Here is a 25,034-nt window from a genome sequence, read left to right on the forward strand (position 1 = left end):
AATAATAATAATAATAATAATAATAATAATAATAATAATAATAATACTGACATCGTCGTGTAAAGTCCGTAAAAAAGAAACACAAATACGTGCTGCAGATGCAATGTCCTGCTAACTTCAAAGTAAGCGAGCGGTACATATAGTTACCACTGTCCCAAGAGGAGTGAAAACGCTGTTTCTGCTCGGTAGCCAGGGAAGCGAGAGAAATGCCCGGGAGAATCGCCTATCCGCATGCCCCGTGTTTGGAGCAACCCGCATAATTGCTGGCAGGCGAAGTCGTATAGCAGTCTTGCCACAACACATTACGAGACGCCAAGATGGAGGCGACTACGGGGAGGACGGAGACAATTGAAGGAGGCGGACGCGGGCGCGAGCACTCTCTTCCACGTCCTGCACTCCGCTTTGTTTTCTCCTCTTACAATGCAGAAACGCCGTACTGTGAGAAGGATTCAACGAAACACGCTTCAAGACATAGCTAACTACTTAGCTAAGTAACCAAGTACGTAACTAGTCAAGTAACTATGTACATAACTCAGTAACTAGTTAACTAACAAACCAAGTAGTTTTTGTCTTTTAGTTTCTTGGGGTGGGGTGAGACTGAGTCCACTCGGTACGTCGGCCACTAATTGGCCTATTGTACCAGCCCCATATGACAGATGATGATGAATGTAGAGCAGTCGGTGGAATGAGAATTGGCAGGAGAAGCTGAAGTACTCGGTGGAGACGTGCCCCAATTCAACTTTGTCAACCACAAATCCCACATGACGTGACCTGGGCTCGAATCTGGGAAACGGCGGTGGGAAGCCGGCGACTAACCGCCTGAGCTATGGCAAGGCCTAACTAACCAAGTAACTAGCTAACTATGTAAATAACTGACTAACTAGCTAACTAAGTAACTAACTAACCAGCTAAATAACTAAACAATAACTAGCCAATTAACTAAGTAACTAGCTAACTATGTAAATAACTTAGTAACTAGCTAAGTAACTAACTAACCAGCTAAATAACTAAACAATAACTAGCCAATTAACTAAGTAACTAGCTAACTAACCACCTAAGCAACTATCTATGCAAACAACTAAGTAACTAACTAAATAACTAGGTAATTAAGTAAGTAACTAGCTAACTAACCAGCTAAGTAACTAACCAGCTAATTAACTAACTAAACAACTTGCTAATTAACTAAGTACTCAACCAAATACGTAAATAACTAGCGAATTAACTAAGTAATTAACTAAATACGTAACTAGATAACTAACCAGGTAAGTAAGTAACTAGGTAAAGAACTAAGTAACTAACTAAAGAAGCAACTAAGTAACTAGCTAACTACGTAAATAACTAACTAGCTAACTAACCAGCTAAGTAACTATGTAAATAACTAAGTAACTAACTAAACAACTGGCTAATTAACTAAGTAATCAATTAAATACATAAATGACTAACTAGCTAACTAACCAGGTAAGTAACTAACTATGTAAATAACTGGCTAATTAACTAAATACGCAAATAACTAACTAGCTAACTAACCAGGTAAGTAACTAACTATGTAAATAACTGGCTAATTAACTAAATACGTAAATAACTAACTAGCTAACTAAGAAGCTAAGTGGTCAACACACCTAACTGAATGTTTGTGGGGAGGAAACACGGAGTATGCTAGACGCTGTTAGTAGCTGGACCACACAGCGTCGAAAGTTAAGACTAATCAAGGAAGAAATTAAAATTATTTGGAAGGAGGTGACCGTGCTCTAATCAGGTAATATCAAAGAAGTTGCCTGCAGAGACTAAGGAAAATCACGAAAGACACCAGACAAGACAGCCGGTGTTTCAGCCGACATTCGAACAAGCAGAACTGAAAATTCCAGGAAGTTATTACTATCCCAATCTACTCGGTAACTCCATGGAGCAGAGTCCTCTCTGAAAAGCTGATAGTCGCTCAGCTACTAAAAACCGTCAAACTTGTATGGAATCAGAAGAGTCATTACCGTGTTCAAAAGAGGCTGCCACTGGCTCTGATCCAGAGCCAGATTAATCCAATATATACCCTCTCCCTCTCTTTCTTTAACGCAAATTTTAATATTATCTATGGGCTGGACGACCAAGAAGCCGGAGTTCGAGTCCCTGTAGGGTCAAGAGTTTTCTCTTCTCCACATCGACCAGACCAGCTTTGGGGCCTACACAGTCTCCTATCCAATGGGTACTGGGGGCTCTTTCGCCCGGGGGTAAAGTGGCCGGGGCGTGAAACTGATCACTCACCTCCAACTAGTGTCACGGTCAAGAAAACATGAATCTATACATTCACTCCTCCATAAGCCATCATGGCGTAGCGCTTAATTAGTTAAACACAGGAGCAGCTTCACCTTTACCTGTCTACTTCCTCATTTTCATGTTGCTTCATCACATTCTGTGTTTCTCCCTTAGTATGAGAGACCAAGTTCCACACCCATACAGAACCACAGGCAAAATCATAGTGCTCTATTATATTTGTCGCAATTTGTAGCGTACTTAATGACGCTGTCAGTAGCTCAGGATACATAGTGTCGAGTGGTAGATCACTGATGGAAGGCGAATTGGAAAAGTTGTGAAAGGAAGCGGTCGTCGCCTATTGCAAGCTACTAACCTGACATTCATCTGGAATGATTGGGTTAAACCATGTACAATCTCAGGATAGTCGGGATCCGAGCCAAGATTCGACCTGAGCTCCACGACATAAATCAGAAGCTGTCAATTCTGCAATGCTTCTTTCGTATCCACGAAATTGCTTAGTTGCCTCCTTTAGTCTAGTAACGCCTAAGATGACACAACACTAAACCTGAACTCTGGCCGCGCCATAGCTCAAGCGGTTAGTCGCTGGCTTTCCACCGCGGCGGCCCGGGCTCGATCCCGGGTCTGGTCAAGTGGGATTTGTGGTGGACAAAGTTCATTCCACCAATTGCTCCTCAGAGTACTTCGGTATCCCCTGCCAATCTTCATTCCACCAATTGCTCCACAATCACCCTCACCTATCATCTGGGGCTGATACAATAGGCCAGAAGTGGCCGCAGTACAAGGGACTTAGTCCCACCCCACTAGCAATAAAAAAAACCTGAACTCATTCGAAACCGAACAGAAATACACTCCTCTACAGACCATAACATCTGCTGGAAAGTACTGCAATGTCTTTCTGCAGTATAAGGAGACAACTAACGATGTTTTAGAGAATTCCTTGGGTGTTATTAAGAAGAAGCAAATTATAACAAAGTCTTATTCAGAGGGAAGGAAAGTATTTGCAGCATACGTGGGAGTAATATTCTGTGCTCGAGAATTTCAGAAATGGTAATGTTGTTTTACATGTTTACATTCCCGCACTCTTTGAAAAACTTCCCGTACTTCGGTCTCCAGTGGAGTATTTTTCACTACCCATTCACCTAATTCAACCACACTTAAACTTTCAGTTCTGGAATTCATCAAAGCGTATACGTATAATATACAGGAAACCAGTTCGTACCTCACAGGAAGCCTATTACGTCACCGGTACAGAGACCAACCGGTTAATGGAGTTTACAGAAATACGAGTAATAGCTGTTTAATGTGAGAATCATGAGGAACATATAAACACACTATGTGGGTAGTATACAGTTTTATTGTGTTAAAGCAAGTGGTACAGATAGTAAACATTAGACCTTAGAGGATTAATATCATAGGCCATCAAAATATTATGCCAAAGAGTGTAATATGATTAGAGTTTCTGAATGTCTTCATCTATACGTCAAGTTCCTTTCGTTTTATAGAATTAAGTAGCAGAATGTAACAAAAAATTATTGTGTGGGAGCAGAGCATGGCTTTCTCTAAAATGGCAGATAAAAATTCATACGTACTGGTTGTTCTTGTGTCCCAACACCGTTATATGTAAATATATTTTTTTAGTGATTAATAACAGTAATCTATTCACTACTGATTGTAATGCAGAATATTGTTCTGCACTCTACATAAAGACCTGACTATATTTTAATTAGTTTATAATTAATAATTAAATTTATATATGTACAACCAAACCAGTTAGAGTATATTGGGACACATCCAAATTTTGGATCTACAAGTGAATACACTGAAATAATTTAAGACATCTTTGTGATCCGAGATGAAATTAAACGCGTTAATACAATTCTATGAGCCTAGAAATGATTTTCTAGGATTCATTATGGCCTAAACTTACCTTAATTATTTTAAATCAAGTTTGAATAACTAATAAAAAGGCAATGACTCTGTTTTCATAAACTACGAGTCAGTAAATAGGCCACAAATGGAAGTAAAACAGCTGTAATTGTAGTAATAGGTTATATAAATATATTAATTCACTAGGTAGCAGCACATTGCAGCTTAATGACAGTCTAAGTAGCAGACGCGCATGCCCATGTTCAGAGGCTAGTTTCAGTGGCCAATATGGTGACCGTCTTTGAGGAGTACACTACCGGAGACCAGAGTTCTGTTGTGCGTTTTCTGTGGCAGAATAACTTAATGTAAAGGATATTAATAGAGAAATGTTTCCTGTTTACGGTCGGAAGTGTCTGTCGCGTAAAACGATTCACAACTGGGTTCAGAAATTCTCTCAAGGACGTTCGAAAGTCGCAGATGACGAAACGTAGGTGAGGAAGTGACTGAGACAAGTTTATCAATGATGATGGAGGATATGTCGTGAAATAAACGTTTTTTTTTTGTGTTCGAATATCATATGTTTTACAATTTATATCCATTTGTGACCTATTCACTGACTCTCCTTCGTACACTCGCCTAGCAGAAAGAATTTATAAGGCCGCTGGAGGTTCAAGTCGGCTACCTCTAGCATTCTACCTGTACTGCCCATCTCCCTTCTGTCACCCAAAATACACTGCTCATTATTCCATAATACATATTTTTAACTATTACATGTTTCGACCCAATTGTGGGTTATCACCACCCCGTGATGTAAATACACACATCAATATTAGATCAACAATTAACTGTAAAGCAACAATGGAAGAAATTCAATGAATGTGAATTGAGTTGTCTTGTAAGTTGTAACCAATCCAGTGTTGTGTGAAGAAGGCAAAAAAGAAGATTTATTTGCTATTTACACAAACAGGATCAAACCTCTATAAAGAACAAAAGAAAAAAGTACCGCTTTTAAGGGCACTTTGTCACTGCACAGTTGGCTGCACTGATAAGGTTTGAAGATGATCTATCTGTACAATAATGCGGGGAGGACAAATGCGGGTGTACTTACTGGTTGAAAAATAATGCTTTTGCTTTCCCAGTGACATAATTTATAAGAGTCACAATTTGTCAGTTTCAATAAATAATTCCTCTATCTCTGAGCGATATGGTTTCATAGCAAAGATATGCCTCCGGTGCTAACTGTCGTGTTCGATACTCGCTCGGCCTCCTTAGTAATTCTTCCGGAATAGTTTACATTGATATAAGTTCCATCCTAAATGCGTGAGAGGGGTAGGGAATATAGAATACTTGGAAGCGATGAGAAATGCATACAAATTTCTCGTAGGAAAACCTGAAGGCAAGATATAACTAGGAAAATTTCGGACTACATTGGACAATATTAAACTGTATTTTAAAACAAGAATATCTGGGAAGAACTACAGAACTCAAATTTTATGAAACACATCCGGAACGTTGTGTTATTCAGAACCCCAAAACCCAGCAAAACCGAGCGCCATACATCATCATCATGAGGGCCCTTCAGAATAAAAACAACTCACTACGATTACATATTTCTGAGTGTTATTCATGTGAGATGTCGTTGAACATAGTCCCCAACGTATCGTTCGACAACATGTAGGGCTGGAAATGAATACGGGACTAAAGCAAAGGAAGTTAATACGAGTAGTAAAGGTAAAAGAGATGAATTTATCCCTGTGCTTAACTAATTAATGCCTTGAAGTCGTATCAGGTAGTGGATGTATAGATCAATATTTTCTTGAACTTGATACAAGTTGGAGGTGAGTGGTCAGTTTCATGCCCAAGCCGCTTTACCCCCGGTACCCACTGGATAGGAGGTTGGGTGGGCCCCAGGGATGGTCTAGACGACGTGGAGAAAATTCTTGACCCTATTGGGACTCGAACTCAGATCCCTCGGTCGTCCAGCTCGTAGTCAGTCGCTATACCGACTAAGCTAAAGCTTATATAACGAATGATGAGGCTTCCTGTTGGATATTCAAAGGGCATTATATTAGTATTACTTTATGATAATGTTAAATTAAAAAATAGGACATTCTATGAAACGCGGCGAATTAATCAATATTAGAGGCGCCAGCGCTGACTACAAGAGGCGCTTTCCCCATGTAAACGTAATTTCTACAGACAGCCACTCATACCACAATTGGAGCAGAATGGATAATCAAATATGTCAAAAATTCTGAATGTGAAGTGAATATTTCTTGTGATGCATCAAACGAGATTTCAGTTGAATGACTAGTTGATGTTTACGTCAAACATACATTCATCACGTCTTGTGACAACGTGGAACAGGGCTGTAAAGAGCAGCGTTAGGAGGCCACATGCGTCCAGCCAAGGTGACATTAATTTTATATTTCAGCAATCCTTACCTATATGATGGATGCTCTATGAACTGGGGCACATCTTATCTTGTGTCGCAATTCCTGTGTAATTTTATCTCAAATTCCAGCCTGCGTATGAATACCGCAAGAATATTTAAAATAAAATTCTTGAAGATTTGAGGTTTTCACTGCGATGACTATGAATAATACCGTCTTCTGGGATGTGGCGCAGTGTAGATCTTGTGTAAACCGACGTTTCGGAGCAACGTATCTCTTCCATCTTCAGGGTAGAAAAATCCGCGAGCGAGGAACCTGATTGAGGTGTCTGCAGCCACCTGTTCAAACTGGTTCCTCGTTCGCGGATTTTTCTACCCTGAAGATGGAGGGTATACGTTGTTCCGAAACGTCGGTTTACACAAGATCTTCACTGTACCACATCCCAGAAGACGGCATTCTTTAGGATCCTGGAACTTCCTAGTGATGACATAAAGGTGTACGCCATTGAACAATGATGCATCCTCGTTCACGTGTTACAGTTTAACTCCATGGTACAGAGACTTCGAAGAGTTAATAACTTCCCAGCTGGTCAAGAAATACGCAGTAACTTACAGAACCCGAATGTTCACAAGAACCTGTTACTGGTCCTTGTCCTGAGCGAGATATATTCAGCCCAATCCCCGCAATCCTATTTAATTAAGATCCACTTTAATATTATCTTCCCAACTATGCCTAGATCTTCAAACTCGTGTCATGTTCTCCGTCCATCTGGCGTTCTTTCATTTTAACTTCGTAATAATACACTGAGAAATGTAGGCCCCTCAGTGACGCCGTGTAATCTGGAACAAACTTTTCAGGAGTAACCTGCTGCTTCAATATGCAGGAAGGTTCGTTACTTTCTAACGGACTGTACGACGTCACATCCCAGACGACAGTAACCTCCACATTCCCCATCGAGACCTCAGATGTCTCAGTTAATGTGGGGGTTTCAGTCCAGAAGAAATTAAAAACAGTAAGATCTCCAATTATACTATCAAAGAGAAATATAATGATTTTATGCCAATCTTGCAGACCATACATTTTTGTGAGTCTTGACCAGAAATTTTCTTTCTGTGTGGTTTCATGGCGCTGTGTATATCTGGGCTACACAGTGTTGAATGCTAAAGTGTTGATAAATTGGAAAGGTTTCGACTTGACTTAATTCCTACTGTCTCTTACGTAGGGGCAAAGGGCTCCCACGAAGCTTCAACAGCGATTTCTGACCACTGCCAACTTCTTCATCACCCTCCACGTCCTTCCTTCTCTCTGTGCCTCTTCCATAACTGACCTCCTCCAGATCTCTTTTGGTCTTCCTCTCTTCCTCGTGCCCTGGAGGTTCCAATACAACACAATCCTCTCAACTGCATTTTTCGTCCTTCCTAACAGTGTGCCCTATCCACTTCATTTTCTTCTTTTTTAATCTGAAGTTCTATTGGTTTATCTCCTGTTTTCTTCCATAGCCTTATATTACTAATTATATCTGGTCATCCCCAGCTACAGATACAGAGGTCCCGGGCTCGATTACCGGCGCTATCAGACTTCCTGAGAAGTAGTGGGTCTGGAACGGGGTCCACTCAACCTCGTGAGGATAATTGAGGAGCTATTTCAAGGAAATAGCGGCTCCGGTCTAGAAAACCTAGATTAACGGCCGTGGGGATCCGTTGCGCTGACCACGTGACACCTCTATCCGCAAAAGTTGGCACTAACTTCGTCGACAAGCGGCGGTCGCTCGGTCGGTATAGTTAGCTTGCGGACTACAGGCCATGGAGTTTGTTGTTTGTATTTCTGGCCATCGCACATTTAATATTCTTCGGTGGAAAGGTTTTAGATAGAAGTGGTCCTTGGAAGGACTGAGAAAAAAGAAAAGAAAAAACACTGAATATCTGGTGTTCGTGTTGAGGTTAGAACCGAGGACGTCATGAATAGGAGCGTTCAGCGTTACCGCTACGTCAACCCTCTCGGTGCCACGCTTTCGTCTCTTTCTTTTGGAAAATGAAATTTATTTCCGTCAGAGAATAACTTGCAGTCTTCCACGTAACATATGCCTTGCATTTTAGTAGGAAAGTGCTTAAGAAATATTTCAATCGAGAATTTTTTAAGAGGATTACAGGAACCTCGGATTATAATATAGGCTTATCCTTCCCCTAATTCCCAGGAGAGGCTCTATACGGTAAGCATATCTGCATCAAATTACTTACAGCATTTTAGAGAAAAAATCAATGAAAGATTATTATCGTAGCACATCTTTCCGTCCATGAGATCACCATGTTGTCTGTGTGTCTTTCGATTTAAGCTTTCAAATCAGCTGACCACAGAAACTTGGTGTGAACTTAATGCCACTGGGTGTCAGCTCAAGACTGTACGTGTATATTATGTACATTTAAATTTACTACAATTACTAATAACAATAACTTTTGAATCATTTAATCAGCTTTCAAGACATTTGATAAGAGTACCAGTCATTCGGACCGCCTCTGTGGTCCAATGGTCAGAGTTCCTGGCTACAGATCCAGAGGTTCCGAGTTCGATTTCCGGCGCTACCGGATTTTCTGAGAAGTAGTGGGTCTAGAACGGGGTCCACTCAGCCTCGCGAGGATAACTGAGGAGATATTTAAATGGAAAAGTAGCAGCTCCGGTCTAGATAACCGAAATTAACGGTGTGGTAATTCGTTGCCTCGACCACTCGACACCCTCTATCGGCGAAAGTTTGCACTAACTTCGCCGTCAAGCGGCGGTTGCTCGGTCGGTATACTTTCCTTGTGGACTAAACCCACGGAGTTTTTATTACGTCATTCGCTATAACCTCAAATTAGAATATTTTAAATTCCTACACTGAGTAATAATAACATGGCCGACAAGCGAAGTCATAAGATGAGAGCGACAGTAGAGACTTTATTTACGGTCCTGAGATGGTGCATCGTAAGAGACCTTAGAAAAATAGACAGCTTTAGCGAAAATAATGTTTTGTAAATTGAGATATAACAATATGGCTGTGATGCGAAAACTTTCTTTAGCTCTTCGTTCCATGGTGATAAATATGGAACCGTTGGATGTACGCATGTGAAATCGGTTACGAAAATAAAGGTAAAGTTGTCTCTGTCCTTAACTGGTTAAGCACTACGCCATAAAGGCGTATGGGGGAGCGGATGTATAGATCCACGTTTTCTTGACCTCGGCACTAGTTGGAAATGAGTTGTCAGCTTCACGTCACGGCCGCCTTAACGCCGGAGAAAGAGCTCCAGATACTCATTCATTAGGAGAATGGGTGGGCCCCTGAACCAGTCTTGATGACGTGGAGATGGGACAAATCTTGTCCCTACCGGGGCTCGAAATCCGACCCCTCCGTCATCCAGCCCGCAGTCAGTCGCTGTACCGACTGCGATATCCCGGCTCCCAGTTACAAAAGTACATAATATATATGTATTTCCACATACGCCTACTGAGTAAGAAATGTCTTTAGATCAGAAATTAGAACAGAGAGACAAAGTAAAGTGGAAGACAATGAGAGAGGCCACATGTTAAGGGGGAACAGTGACATTTTGGAAGGGGCGACAGAAAGACAGAAATGGAGCTATAAAGGAAGCCAGGAAATCTAAGGTCTAATTCTTTGAATTAAGCAGAAGAAGAAATTCACGTTGAATTATGATTACTGGCCATCACTCTCATTGTATCTATGTTTCTGAAGACAAGGCACTTCACATGCCAGTCTTCAATCCCCTCTTTCATCATTGGTATCTATTCCTCTTTGATATGTTCAATCGTGTTACTTTGTGTAGTGGGACTGGGACCATAATAAAGTAAACACAACTGATCCTAAACCACAGGCCACACACAATACATGCCTACGTATGTGGGTTTCCCCCTCCCACATTTTATCCTTTCTATACGATGATATTAATACAAGAATCTCGATGTGAATTTTAATATTCTTTTCTTCCGCCTTATTCTTCTTCCTTCTTCTTCTTCATGGAATTTCTTCTCCTCCTCCCATCACTTTCAACCCCCTTTTCAGACATGCACGCGCTTTTCTTTCCGTTCCTCGTGATTTAAGACTCCTCGTACCATATTCTCACCCCTAAACCAATTTTTCCTTTGGTATCTCTCAACCTATAACCTCCTAAATAAATTTTCTTATACTGAGGAATTCCGCTATTTAATTACGTACTCTCTTCCCACATTAATGCCCAGTGTTTGGTGTTCTGTGTTTAATTACTCTCTTCCAACATTAATGCCCAGTGTTGGTGTTCTGTGTTTAATTACTCTCTTCCAACATTAATGCCTAGTGTCTGGTGTTCTGTGTTTAATTAACTAAGCACCACGCCATGAAGATGTATAGGGGAATGTAATATAGTTCCATTGTTCATGATCTCGACGTCAGATGGAGACGAGTGGATAGCTTCACGTTCCGGCAGCTTTACCCCTTGGTAAAATAGTCCCTGGTACCCACTGAATAAGAGAATGGGTGGGCCTCAGAGCCTAGCTGTGAAACAGACATCTTTTTGCCCTCTCCGAGGATTGAACTCAGGCCGTCCAACCTTTAGGCAATCGCTATACCGTCTGAAATATCTCAGTTCACTGTGTAGAAAGTAAAAAGAAATCTTATTTGATAAGTCATGTCTGTCTGTTCGGTGGAATCCCGCTGGAGGGATCTTTATGAAATTCAGTATAAGCCTACTGCATTTCTCACTGCACCAAATGTTTGGCGAGTTGCGCAGGAGACGCGAACAGAAATACGTGTAGGTCTTCACGTGAAGTGTCCGTTACTGCTGTCCGATTTCAACAAAGATTGTTATGTCCACAGTACCACACGACTTTATATCCCATAAGGATAAACCCTTCACAACCACGGCTAAGAACCTCGAATTATACAAGAGCTGACACGTGTTCAGTAAGATCACTAAAACTCTGCTAATAACAAACGATTAAGCGGCTCTCGAGGACAAATGAATGGATAGAGAGAACTGGCTTAGCAGTAACGCTCTACGTGTACACCAATATTGTAGAGGCGTTTGGTGACACCTGCCAACCTGACTGAATTCTCTCGTAAAAGTAAAGTAAAAAGTAAAGCTATCCCTTAACAGGCCGTGAAGGCCCTTGGGGTTGTGATACGTTGAGGGTCCCACATTATCTAGACTATCGACTCAAAGATGGCGGCAAGTTTGTCAGCCTTACGCGCCGGCCGCACTTTACACCCCACGAAAATTATTTAATTAATTCCTGATACTGATTTCTGTTAGAGGCTGAGTCTACCCCAGGGCCATAGTGAAGCTGGAAGGATTAGGGGAACTGAAAAAAATCCAATGAACTCATCGGGACTTGAACCCGTGACCTTCCGGCTTGTAGCACAATGTCCTAACAATTACGCTACCACGTCTCTCATACTTTTACTAAGTCTCCCAAAATAAATTCCGGGATAGAACCATTATTAGGTCACGACCGTTTCCTTCCAAATAGTTCTCAATTCATCCTACGGTCTGCCGCTTAGATCCAGCTAAAACCAGCGTCGTAGAGTGAACCATAAAAACATCTCCTTCTCTTTGTCACATCTCGTAATGGGCGCTCTGTCCTGTTTTCCATCAGAATTAATCTGGAACCGTGAGTTCTTACAGACAATCGATGGGAGTCCTTGGATGGGTGATCAACCCTGTTGCTAGACCTCCACCTACATAGGACAACAGAAACACAAAATAAAGGTCGGCAGACACGCATGCATCGAGTTGGATTCGAACCCACGATCCCATTGTTTGAGCAGACGAAAGGATTTCATGCCTTAGACCGCGCTGCAACTGTATACGGCATTACAAAACTGATGATGCTGAAAATTACATTGAAATACTTCTGCAAGTGGGAGTTTCTGCATTAGAACTGTTATATCGTCAGGATAATGTCGCTCAAATAGAAAGGAAAAGAACGCCAGGCTGGTTTTTTTAAATCATACAGCCATGACTAGGAGGAAGACAAAATACATAACTCCAGTGAAGCAGAAATAACACATTTTCTGATGTGAGAACACTTCAAAAAGGCAGAAGAAGAGCGATAGAAAGAAAAAAAAAAAGCAAAACGTTTCCCCCCTACACATATCCTCACAGGCTACTTTTCCCTCAAAACATTGGTCTCTTTAGGAATATTATTTTGGGTACTATGGCAACCCTATTTCTTCCTTCTCTTCACTCACCACCTCCCTTTAATCCTCCTCCTTACTGTACACGTATATCACTGAAGAAATACCCCTCATCCTCATTATTTTTATTCTGTGTACGTTTTCCCTCTGCTGCTTTTCAGCATTTCAGATGGATGGGTGGTTCCGGTTAAGCAAACCCTCCAGCCCCGATCTGTTTGCCACCCCTCCCTCCACTCCAACGCGTCCTTGCTACACATGCATCCAAAATGCTGGTTAGCTCAGTGTGTGTGGGCCGCCAAGGATTTTAAAACTCCTGCCTATTCCATCCAGCTTGATTTGGTCACCGTGATAGTTAGCCTCTGCGGTGAAGGACATACATTAAGCTAATCATTTTGCACATTTCTGGAAGGTAGAAAGAACAACATAATCAAAATGAAATCAAAGAGAATGTGAAGGAACGAGATAAATGAGAGATCAAATGTCTTATAAGCGGAAGAAGGAATTAAAGAACGACAGAAGAGATAGAGTTATGGGATAAGTGATAATGGTTAAAAAGAAGCTACGAGGGTGGCTGAAACTGGCTTGTTAGGGTGCACTTCATATGCACATTTTTCTAGTATTTATACTTCGGTTAAGTAAACTGACTTTGGCCCTCGCCAGCACAGCCATTCTTTGTTCCGAGTCTCGCAGGACTCATGACCATATTTTACTCTCTCACGACTCTGCGACTAGAATTCTTATATTATTTCAACAATTCACACATAAATAACAGCCAATATCTGTCAAGCTCGAAGGAAACCTTGAGCACTGTTACTGAAATATGGCTAAAACTTAACTGCCGCTTCTAGGATAGAGCGAAAGCCTACGCTGTATTTTCCATGAAATGGGAAGACATGTGACGTCAGGCAAGACAAATAGGAGGGATGCAAGAAGAATATGGGAACCAGGATTCGCTGTGCTGGCGAGCACCAGCAGTAATTTACGCGACCAACCCTCCTCTAGTCGGAGACGAAGCCCAATTTAAAAAGACAGAAAAGTCTTGGAAAGAAAAAGAATATGGTCGTGGGTCTCGATGAGCCCAAAAAGCAAGATTAACTGTGCTGGCGAGGACAAGCAGCAATTTACCCGACCGACCGAATATAGGAGAGATAAAGTGAGAACATAAGTGTACAAAGGGGATAAAGGAACAGAAGAAAAGTGAGTGTGGGGCCTGAAATAAAGTGAAGAATCCTGAGGGAGGGAGAGAAATGTCAATAGCGAGGGTAAAGGATAAGAAAGTAATAGCGGAGAAAGGAGGGAAGAAAATAAAGATACCAAAGGCGTTAATGTAAGGAGTATAAGTTGTTTCCTACATAATGTTCGACATGACATGCATTAGCACTTCATCGTAATCTTGTTATGTCTGTTTAAATAATAAACCCGTAAAGACGATGTCGCTAAAGCAGAGCGTTTCCAGGAAGATGAAAAGTAAAATTGTAGATCTGTTCGGAACAGCTTCATATTAATCGTGAATACTTGACAACTTATATATATAGTTCATTATGCGAACATAATGGCCGACCAAACCGTGATACAACGCGAAGTCTAAAGACCGCAGAACAATCCTTGTCTTAGGGCACAAAGGATCTATTCACAATCCAATGTAGGCGAGAGAACCCGTGAATGAGCCCTTTCAATCTTAACTTTACATACAGACAGAAGAAAAGTTGCATTTACTCGAGAGCATTGGGTGGTAGTTTCTACACAGACTTAAACCGAGAATATTTTCTTCATGCACTTTCACTCAACACACTGGGAATTATTTCCTTTATGCTTCTGCGCATGCTCCTGTTCTACAGGGAATCTCATGTTGTTTCCTGTATGGCCCAAAACATTTAGAATAACTGCGCATAACTAATCAGTGGGTGCGATCAAAATACATAATAAGGTAAAGTTGTCCCTATGTTTAACTAATTAAGCACTAAGCCATGAAGACGTATGGGGGAGTGTATGTATAGATCCACATTTTCTTGATCTCGTCACTAGTTATAGGTGAGTGGTCAGCTTCACGCCCCGGCCGCTATACCTCCGGGGAATGAGCCTGCGGTACCCATTGGATATAAGGTTGGGTGGACCCCACAGCCGGTCTGGACGACGTAAAGAATAGAAAATTCTTGACACTAAGGGGACTCGAACTCCGACCCGTCGGTCGTCCAGCCCGTAGTGAGTTGCTATACCGACTGAGACATCCCGGCTCCTCAAAAATACGTAGTAACTACAAATATTTCTGGAGACCATAATGACAATTAATTCTTTATATTCTTATTAATGCAAAATAATTGAAGGCGAATTTTCAGGAGAAGAAAAAATAATCCTACACAAAAATTAACTCATTCGAACAGAGTTTTTATCGAGTAGATAGTAATTCCTCAGCTGCTCAAGATATTTTCAACTGTTTATGGTGCCCGGATGTTCGTTAACGTGTTCACAAGAGCCCGCCACTTTTACCTGTCTCCAGGCACATGAATCCAGTCAACATCCTTACATCCAGTTTAAGATCCATTACGTTATTACACTCCCATCTACGCCTAGATCTTCCAACTGGTCTCTCTTCTTCGGATTATACGTATCCACATATATTTCCTCCCAAACCTTAATCCCCAGAGTAACTGCAACTGTCGGTTGGCTGGGCTCCAGTTCTGCAGCTACTCAAGAACTTCCCAGCATTTTATGCAACCCGAAGGTTTACTGTAGTGTTCAGAAGAGCCCTCCACTGGTCCCTATCCTGAGCCAGATCAATCCAATCTATATTATCCTATCTCTCTAAGATCCTTTTTAATATTGTCCATCCACCACCTACGTCTTGGTCTTCCCAGTGATCTCTTTCCTTCTAGCTTTCCCACCAATATCCTATATGTATTCCTATTCTCCCCAATTCGTGCTACATTCCCTACCCATCACATCCTCCATGACTTTATCATTCTAATTATACTTGGAGAAGAGCACAAGTTACGAAGCTCCTCATTATGCAGTTTTCTCCAACCTCCTGTCATTTCATCTCTCTTCGTTCCAAATATTCTCTTCAGCACCCTGTTCTCAAACACCCTCAGTCTATGTCCCTCACTTAGTGTCAGAGACCAAGTTTCACATCCATACAGAACTACAGGCAAAATTATATTTTTGCATCTTCTAATTTTATATTTTGTACAGCAGACGAGAAGAAAAAATGTTGTGGACTGAATAGTAGCAAGCATTACCTGAATTCAGTCTCCTCATGATTTCCTCATGAACCAGGTTCTAATTTGTTATGTGCCTAGCTGCAGTTCTTCAAAAGGAAATATCATACATTTCAGCAAAAACTGAAAACGTATGGGGGGGGGTGGAATCCATACAAATATTTCTGCACTATGTAGTTCAGACAAAATGCCAGCAGATGTCACATGCAGTCAAATGTCACAATATTTGTACACATCGAAATTTCCTACACTTGGCACTTTTAGAGTCAAATTTCTTTGAAAAAACTTCTGAGGTTTTTGAGCTAGAAATGCAGAATGAAGGGGATTCTAGACAAGAACCAATCCTTTACTTGACATACACTGCGCATTGTAGATTATTATTTGTCACTGATGGCGGTTGTAAGTTAGTGGTAGGAAATAACTAATCTTAGACCTCCAAACCAACTTCCCCCTTTCCCATCTGTCCAGGACAAGATGACAAAACCACACCATATTGTCACTCTACACAACAAACAAACAAACACACAACAAAGGCTAGAGGACTGGTGCGGTAATGTTGGGTGACTTTGGAGAACTCTGCTTCCCTCTATCTTTCTCTATCCAAACTACTACAATATTGTTTTGAGACAAAGGTATATGGGGGTGATTTTACCTGTCTGTCAAACGACAATGCAGAGTTTGAAAAGCCTCCACGGTTCGTGTACTTATACGTAAGCATTTGTAAAGGGTAGTGAAGTGAGGCAAATCAAACTATAAAGAAAACGTGACAGACCCAGTTTCCACATGCTGTGAGATTTCAGAGAGGTTACTGAGCTCCTAGAACTTCTTAAGTATGTCTCCCGCTCACTCTGTTTCATCTTCAATCCCCGCCCCCATTTCACCCTACTCCCCAGTGAAGATAATGAGAATGACGTCATGTATAACGTCAATACTGTGTCTGACATTAGGCCCGTCCATACGAATTCCAAGTCACTTGCTCTTTCTTAGACGATACATCTCAAAGCACACATAAGCAGTTCTAAATGCCTGTAGTGATGGTCTATGCACTCAGGCTTGTAGGGTTTCTGGATTCCGTCCATCGTCTGGGTTTCCGAAAATAACGCGACGTTTCGGTAACCTTACTGAGCATGTAACTGCCCAATTTATCATCTAAGGATGAAATATAAAAATTATCTTCTCTATTCCCCTACTTTTTCTCCATTTTCACTTATTATTTATTTATCTTTTTCTTCCTACCTCTTTATTTCCTCTTCCTCCGCATAAATTCTCTTATTCTCTTCCTACTTCTCTCCCTTCTTATCCTGTTTCGTTTTCTCCCCTTCCTTTTCTTCGTCAACTTACTTTCTCTCTTCCTACTTTTCTTCATATTCCTTAACTTCCTTTTCCTCCTCGTTCTTCTTCGCTTTTGCTATTCTATTTCCTCGTTCACATCTCACTCATTCGAATTCTCTTCTTCCTCCTTATCTTCATTTCCGCCTCCTTCTTCTCTTCCTAACCCCTTTGCTCCTCGCCTTCTGCTTTCTCTTCTTTTCTTTCTTTCCTCTCTTTACCTCTTCATACTCATTGTGCTTCTATTTCTTATTTTCTTCTCCTATTTCTCTGCATCTTCTTTCTCTTTTGGCTTCTCCTTCCTCCCTTCTTTCTTCTCTCCGCCTCTTCCTGCACCATTAAATCCTCCTCCTTCCTTCGGCGCTGTGTACTGAGACCTCAGCTGTCTGAGGATTCTTATGTCGGTGGGAATATCTGGCAGAGCAGCAATCCGCGCTTACTGGCTAACTGCGGGCTTCTCCGCGTGTTTATCAGCGCAGTAAATCCTGTCCCCGCTACAGAATAACAACATCGGCAACAATCTTGCACATTACCCTGCTATTGGATCGTAGCCAAACCTGCCAAGCAATCGTTTCTGAAGATAACAATTCCGGAACACATCTGAGACCGCCTCATGTTACTCGGGATCCTTGTCCTGCTTTGAGACGCAGTGGACGTGGCTCTGCAGCGGCGAAGCGGCAAGGAAAACACTGAACAAAATGACCGTTCCAACTTGAGCAGATTACTCCAGTTACATGGACGTCAGTCGACATGTTGTCCTGAACCAATTACACCTAGGATCTAACAGGCGGGCGAAACAGTAAGCCCCTAGACTTGTATTTGACAGATGCTCAGTTCGGATCTCTGCAGCGATATAGCTACTCTGATTTAAGTTATTTGTGGTTGTACTCAGTTCCTTTAAGCGAATGCTGGGAGAGAACCTGGATTACGTTAAGACCGATCCTTCTAAATCCTCTCCCATTCGTAATGTATTAATTATTACACCATTCGACGCTATGTAATCTAGACACAGACAGTGTCGTAAAATGAGCAACAAAAGCACACAAAGGAACATCCTGTACTGGTATGTATAGAGTCTGAATTGCTGAACTAAAATTCTACACAGATTGCGACGTATATGCCCATTGCTTGGCAACGGCTCCGTAAACTTATTCCCGAAGCACAGGCTCTCAACAACAGGATATCCATTGATAGGTAACGGACCAATAAACGCACAATCTTGATATCAGAAGACGGTGTTTTCTGTGGTGTTCGTGCTGAGGAGTTATAAGAGGGCATTGCCAGAAGAATAGAAGGAGTACAAAAGAGTACAGCTGGAGGTCAGAATAATTCCCGTGGAGTGTCCAGTCGGAAGAAGGGGACAGTGGGTGAACTGTTGTAACCAGTTGTATAAAAGCCCAATAAATTCGATCATCAAATACAACACCTGTCTCATTAATGACGCAAAATCTCGGATACGTGACAGTACACATTAATTACTTACTCATGGAGCTGAGCCCTTCTTGAGGAGCCGCCAATTCTGCAATTACTCAAGAATTCCCCAGCATTTTATGGAACCCGAAGGTTCATTACCGTGTTCACAAGAGCCCTCCACTGGTGCCTATCCTGAGCCAGATCTATCTAATCTATACCATCCCATCCTATCTCTCTAACATCCATTCTAATATTGTCCACCCACCTACGCCTTGGTCGTCCCTGTGGTCTCTTTCCTTCTGGCTTTCCCACCAATATCCTATACGCATTCCTCGTCTCCCCCACTCGTGCTACATGACCTGCCCACCTCATCCTCCTTGACTTGATCATTCTAATTATACTTGGAAAAGAGTACAAGTTATGAAGCTCCTCATTATGCTTCTTTCTCCAACTTCCTGTCACTTCATCCCTCTTCGGTCCAAATATTTTCTTGAACAACCTGTTCTCAAACACCTTCAGTCTATGTTCCTCCTTTAATGTCAGAGACCAAGTTTCACACCCATACAGAACCACAGGCAAAATTATAGTTTTGTATATTCTAATTTTTATGTTTTTGAACAGCAGACAAGAAGACAAAAGATTCTGGCAGTTTACATAATAATAACAACAACAACAACAACAACAACAACAACAACAACAACAACAATAATGATTACGAATATTGAAATATGGCGCTGAAAGAAGCGAGAAATAATTGTGTCCCTTAATTTTTCAGGTGTGGTGCCTACCTTGACTTGAGGAAGCATAACTTCAGATCGTGATGATGAGGTTCCAGGCTTCCAGAACCTGCAAAAGTAACATAAAATGATTCATAAACAGGAGACCTATGAGCTCTACAAGCGTAGTCATCACGGTAACATCTTTAACTACAAATCCCTTTCAATGTTTAATATTAATTTCTTCTTATAAACACAACGTAAGGAAGATATAGCATAGGTAAGGTAACGCTATCCCTGTAACAGGCCGTGGAGGCTCATAGGGTTGTGAGACGTCGAGGCTCCCACATTTTCTAGACAAGCAGCTCACATATGGTGGCGAGGTTGTCAGCCTTACTCGCCGGCCGCCATTTACCCCAAGGAAGATTCCTGGTACTCATTTCTGTTAGAGGCTGAGTCGACCTCAGGGCCATAGTGCGGCTGGAAGGATTGGGTCAACTGAAAATTTCAATGACCTCGTCCGCGACCTTCCGGCTTTACGCATAGTGCCTCAACCAACTACGCTACGGCGTGCCCCCAGAGATGTCCTGGTGCTTAATTAATTGGGGGGGGGATATTAACTACGCTGACAGTAGCTGGACAACATAGCACCGAAACATAACATGACATACGAAGGATAAACTGGAAAGGATTTGGAAGGAAATGGTCTTGACATAATTGTAGGCAACATCCTGACATTTACTGGGAAGGTTAAGGAAAAACAGGAGTGACCTCAGGACAGCTGATATCCCGGCCGGGCTTCGAACCGATCATTACCTGAATGTAAGTCTAGAGTACTAATTATGTTCCACACCACGAAGACGTGCGGTCGAGTACACATGGCTTCTTAACTTTGGTACTAGGTGGAGGTCAGTTGTAGGCTTCACTCCCCGGCCTCCTTAACCTTATATCTACAGTTGCAACACACACTGTAGGTAGAGAGGGCCCCACCAGGTGGAGAAGAAGAAAGATATTTGCCTTTGTTGGGAATCGAACCCCAATATCCCGGTAGTCAAACCCGTAGCTTTGTCAATACACTGAGCTATTTCGGTTTCTATATATTTTAATTCAAAGGAAATCTGAGCCCTTTCCAACATAACATAAACTTAATTCTTAAAGTCCAGCTGCTCTAGGGGCCAGGGCACGTCATATGTTGTGTAGCCAACTTTACGGAGCAAAAGTCCTGTGTAAGTATGTTTGAAATTTTCCACCGACGTATAAATACCGGAAATATGTTGAAAAAAAGACTGTAGTATCTTTCTACTACAGTTTACGTCATTAAGAGACGATGACGTGCCCTCGTTCCTACTGTAGATGGAGTACACCACATCTCCCGCCCCTAATACATTAATATGGATTGGGTTTCAGGAGGGGTGGAGGCGTCTAGCTGGACTAAATGCAGCGGAGCGCCAGGAGATCGCCATGCCAGTGCTCCCCCGTCTTTCCCTACTTATGCCTGCGGTCACAAGACCAAGACAGAAGAGCACAAAACGAAGGAAAGGTGGAGGGGGAAGTGAAGAGATCGTTAAGTCTACCGACCAAAAGGAAAAGCCTTCAGCAACTTAACCCTCTGCTTCCAACACACAGCCGCCGTCGCCATCTTTCTTCTGGACAATGATCTAAGAAGTACAGTCTTTGTCAAAAATATTATGGCGTTAATATTGTCACGTGTAGTATGTGTGACTATAGATTGGGTTTTGGTTAGTGAATAGAGATTTATTGACCACCTAATGCCGTAACTAAGAATAACTATAATACAGTCTAGTGTTTTCACTCTGTTATTAGACGTTTCCTGTTAACGGCTCCAACAATGACTATTCCTCTGACTCAGGCTCAAGTCCTCTCTTCACAGATTCCCTTACAGAACGATCAACTAACTACTTGTCCATTGCTTATAACATCTCGACATTGACCACGCAGAAAACACGGCTCTTCCATTGCTGTAGTCCAACTGCTGCATTGTTAAGAATGTGGTGTCTAGCAACGGGAATGTGTTTGCCTAGCCGCTGCCTAGAAGCGGGTCTGGTATATCTGCCTATCTCGCAGTCGTTGCATAGCAGCGGCTCTACACGCTACAGTACTCGAGGTTCATAACGGACTTACGCCCTATATTAAATCTACAGAGAGGAGTCAGTATAATTATGAAGCCACAGTCTGGATGTCCGGACATTTGGGGTTCGGTTTGCATGGCAGGGTCAGGAATTTTTCTTTCTCCACTGGGTCCAGATCGGCTTTATCTAGTGTGTACTGCGCACTGGTTTCACGAGGATAATGCGGCCGGGGCGTGAATATTATCAGTCACATCCATCTAGTTTTGAGGTTCAGAATGCATGGAGCTCTACTCCCATTTCTTCATAAGTTTCCATGACGTGCTCATTAGTTAAGCACAGGCACCAATTTACTTTTGCTTGTATCTTATTTACCAGGTGTTCATGATGACGATTATGATAATTATTGTATTCTGGAGTGCGACGCCGTGTTGCTTGTTACATAGTTCCCTCTGAAACAAGTATCTGTCTGTCTATCTATCTATCTGTCCGTCCGTCCATCCATCCATCTACCTACCGAATTACATGGCGACACTTCCCAAAATCCCAGAAATTACTTGTAGTTCTGAGCTGCGTCAGTAAGTCCAATATCCACTCCACACCCCGTCTATAGTCACGGCCCGGCCTAAATCATGATAATATTATTTTATCTTGAATTCTGTATGTCCATCAGTAAAAACAATCTCAAACGGATTAAATGTAATCCGTAAGCAAATTTCCTGAGTGCTCAGCTTGCAAATTGGTTTCCTCCTTGAAGAAAAAATCCTTGGATCTACCACGGACCTGGTCTAATCTGAAGTACTGTTTCTGCATTTGCTTGCAAGATCCGAGGAAAGACACGACAGATATCTGAATTCTACGTATCCAGCAGCAACTGGGATCTTAGAAACCATTCCAGCAGGTATCTTGCTCGGTTTATTTGACCTTGAAGCTGGAGGCAACATTTTCCTCCGAAACGTCAGTTGATTTTCAACAGACTACATGGTGTTATACACCAGAATATAGAATTCTTCAATGGTCCTTTTGCTTGGCTTCATTTTCTACCCTAAGTTGGATGCAATATCTACATCCGAAATGTCGGTAATCTTCTACTGGGCTACACGGCCAGGAACTAGCACTCCTTGTAGTAACCGCTGTGAGAACTTCGTGGAACTAAGCCAGTTCTGTAGCTAGTCAAGAACTTCCCAACATTTTATGGAACCCGAAGGTTTATTGCTGTGTTCACAAAAGACCTCCACTAGTCCCTATCCTGAGCCAGATCAATCCAGTCCATATCTCCCCATTCTACACGATGCTCATGCAGTAGCGACTGGGAACTTGGGAACCAACCCAGCATTTGCTTTAAGACAGAGGCAATTAGAGAAAACCTGAGTCAAGGTGGCTGTTCGCAGGAACTTCCGGATGGGCACTGACAGTAGCTGGTAGTCCAGCAGTTTCCTAAGGTGTCCTTTGCACTAAACACGCTGTTTTAGAAGTAACAATATAGACATGTATTCGAGAATTTCTGGGTTCCAATCTCGGTCAGAACACTGGATATCCTAATAGGATTTTATCGTGGTTTTCCTCAGTTCGAGGTAAATGACTGGATACGGCTGGTATCTCGATTAGGTCAACACCACTTCCTTTCGAATCCTTACCGATGTATCATCCATTTCCCTGCCTACCATCCGTTGCTGTTAAGTCTCAATAAAAGTAAAGTTGTCCCTGTAACTAACTAAGCACTAAACCATGAAGACGTAAGGGGGAGTGGATGTACAGACCCTCGTTTTCTTGACCTCGGCCCTTGTTGGAGGTAAGGGGTTAGCTTCAATTCCTAGCCGCTTTACCTCAGGGGAAAGAGCCCCCAGTACCCATTGGATAGGAGGCTGGGTGGGCCCCAGAACCAGTCTGGACGATGTGGAGAAGAGAAAATTCATGAATCCACCGGGACCCGAACTCCGAACCCTCGGTCGTCCAGTCGCTAATACCGAGTGAGCTGTCAAAACCGCTGCTAAATTTCCCACGCCTCCCACAATAAAAATCTAATCTAGAACAGCCGGTGTTAAGATCATGATACGAACCCATAACCTCATAACACAAAGCAGGAATGTTATTCGGTTAAGAGCACCGTATGTTGATTGGATCCCCGTAAGAAATCTATAAATCATTTCATGAATTCATACATAATGAATCTACTTTTAAGTCACATGCTCATGTTCCGAAACATGTGAATCATTTCACTCACCCACTCACGGAACCGAGCCCTTCTTGAGAAGCCGCCAGTTGTGCAGCTACTCAAGAACTTACCACCATTTTATGGAACCCGAAGGTTCATTACCGTGTTCACAAGAGCCCTCCACTTGTCCCTATCCTGAGCCAGATAGATCCAGTCCATATCATACCACCCTATCTCTCTAAGATCCATTTTAATATTGTCCATCCATCTACATCTTAGTCTTCCTAGTGGTCTTTTCTTTGTTTCTCACAAATATTCTATATGCATTCTTCTTCTCCCCCATTTGTACTACATGCCCTGCCCATCTCATCCTCCTTGACTTTATCACTCTAATTATACTTGGTTAAGAGTACAAGCTATGAAGCTCCTCATTATGTAGTTTTCTCCAACGTTAATCATTTAAACATGTTTTATTAGTCCAACTCCTAATTAGACAGTCAGGGCACGTGGCACGCACAAGGTTTAATACTTCTTTAGGGCGCAAACACATGACACAATTGCTTTCAGTATTGCAGAATTTTCTGGTTCTACCTTGCAGCTACTTACAGTACAGAGAGTTTGTATAATTCAATTCATTATTCTTAATATTACGTGGTTAAATATTTAACGAAGCAAAATTGTTAGCATTATGACTTGAATACAAACGTACGTACGAGTGTTTGTCTGCTAAATAGCTCTTTACCGCAGGAAAGCTCGAGTTGTTTGAAAATTAGCCGTGTGGCTCCACACACAAAAAAGCAGAATAATGCAAAATAAATAAATAAATAAATAAAAGTACATTTTGATATTAATCTGGGGTTATATGGCGGTGTATTCACTCTCTTGTAGTCGTTTATTAATTAACAGGAAAGAGAGACAGAGACGAAATGTTTTGAAATGCAGTTCAGAAACCTCTGAGAGGAAGAAAGGATGGATTTACACGGTACTTAATCCGATTACGGACTGACCGATGAATTATGATGACAAAAGAATTTGGAAGGAAGCTGTCGTGAGATCATCGCTGGTGGTACTGAAGAAACTCATGATGGCTGATAGCCTAAGAATTCGAAAACCGCTGAGATACATGTGAGGTTGGAATTATTTAACGACGCTCTCACTATTCATACTGTGGCGTATAAACTAGTTGCTAAGCAGCGACTCTGTAAACAGGGGCAGTTGCTACGTAACGCCTGCAATAGAAAATGATGTTTTCTGTGTTGTCCGCGCCGCGACAGCTGCTATAAACGTCGTGATAACCACACTTATACAACAATAGAAGGGCTGTGATTTCTGCTTGGTCTGTGCCGAGGAGTTACCTTGAGGTATAGATCCATGTATTCTTAACTTCGGCACTAGTTGGAGGTTGCGTGGTCAGCTTTACCCGCGATAACCC

At 42.0% G+C, this 25,034-nt stretch overlaps 1 long non-coding RNA gene across 3 annotated transcripts in view; it reads right to left on the reverse strand.

Moving 5' to 3' along the window:
* Positions 1–25,034, reverse strand: part of LOC111866679 — a 239,262-nt gene that overhangs the window by 167,299 nt on the left and 46,929 nt on the right. For 2 of the 3 annotated variants that reach the window (XR_004513247.1, XR_004513246.1), the window contains exon 2: positions 19,433–19,490. This is a non-coding gene — a long non-coding RNA (uncharacterized LOC111866679). Of the gene's footprint in view, positions 1–9,097; positions 9,132–19,432; positions 19,491–25,034 lie in introns of those variants that run through there. The other variant, XR_002843191.2, reaches the window with a different exon arrangement.

Source organism: Cryptotermes secundus, unplaced genomic scaffold (assembly GCF_002891405.2).
Source record: "Cryptotermes secundus unplaced genomic scaffold, Csec_1.0 scaffold66, whole genome shotgun sequence".
Taxonomy (NCBI): Eukaryota; Metazoa; Arthropoda; class Insecta; order Blattodea; family Kalotermitidae; genus Cryptotermes; species Cryptotermes secundus.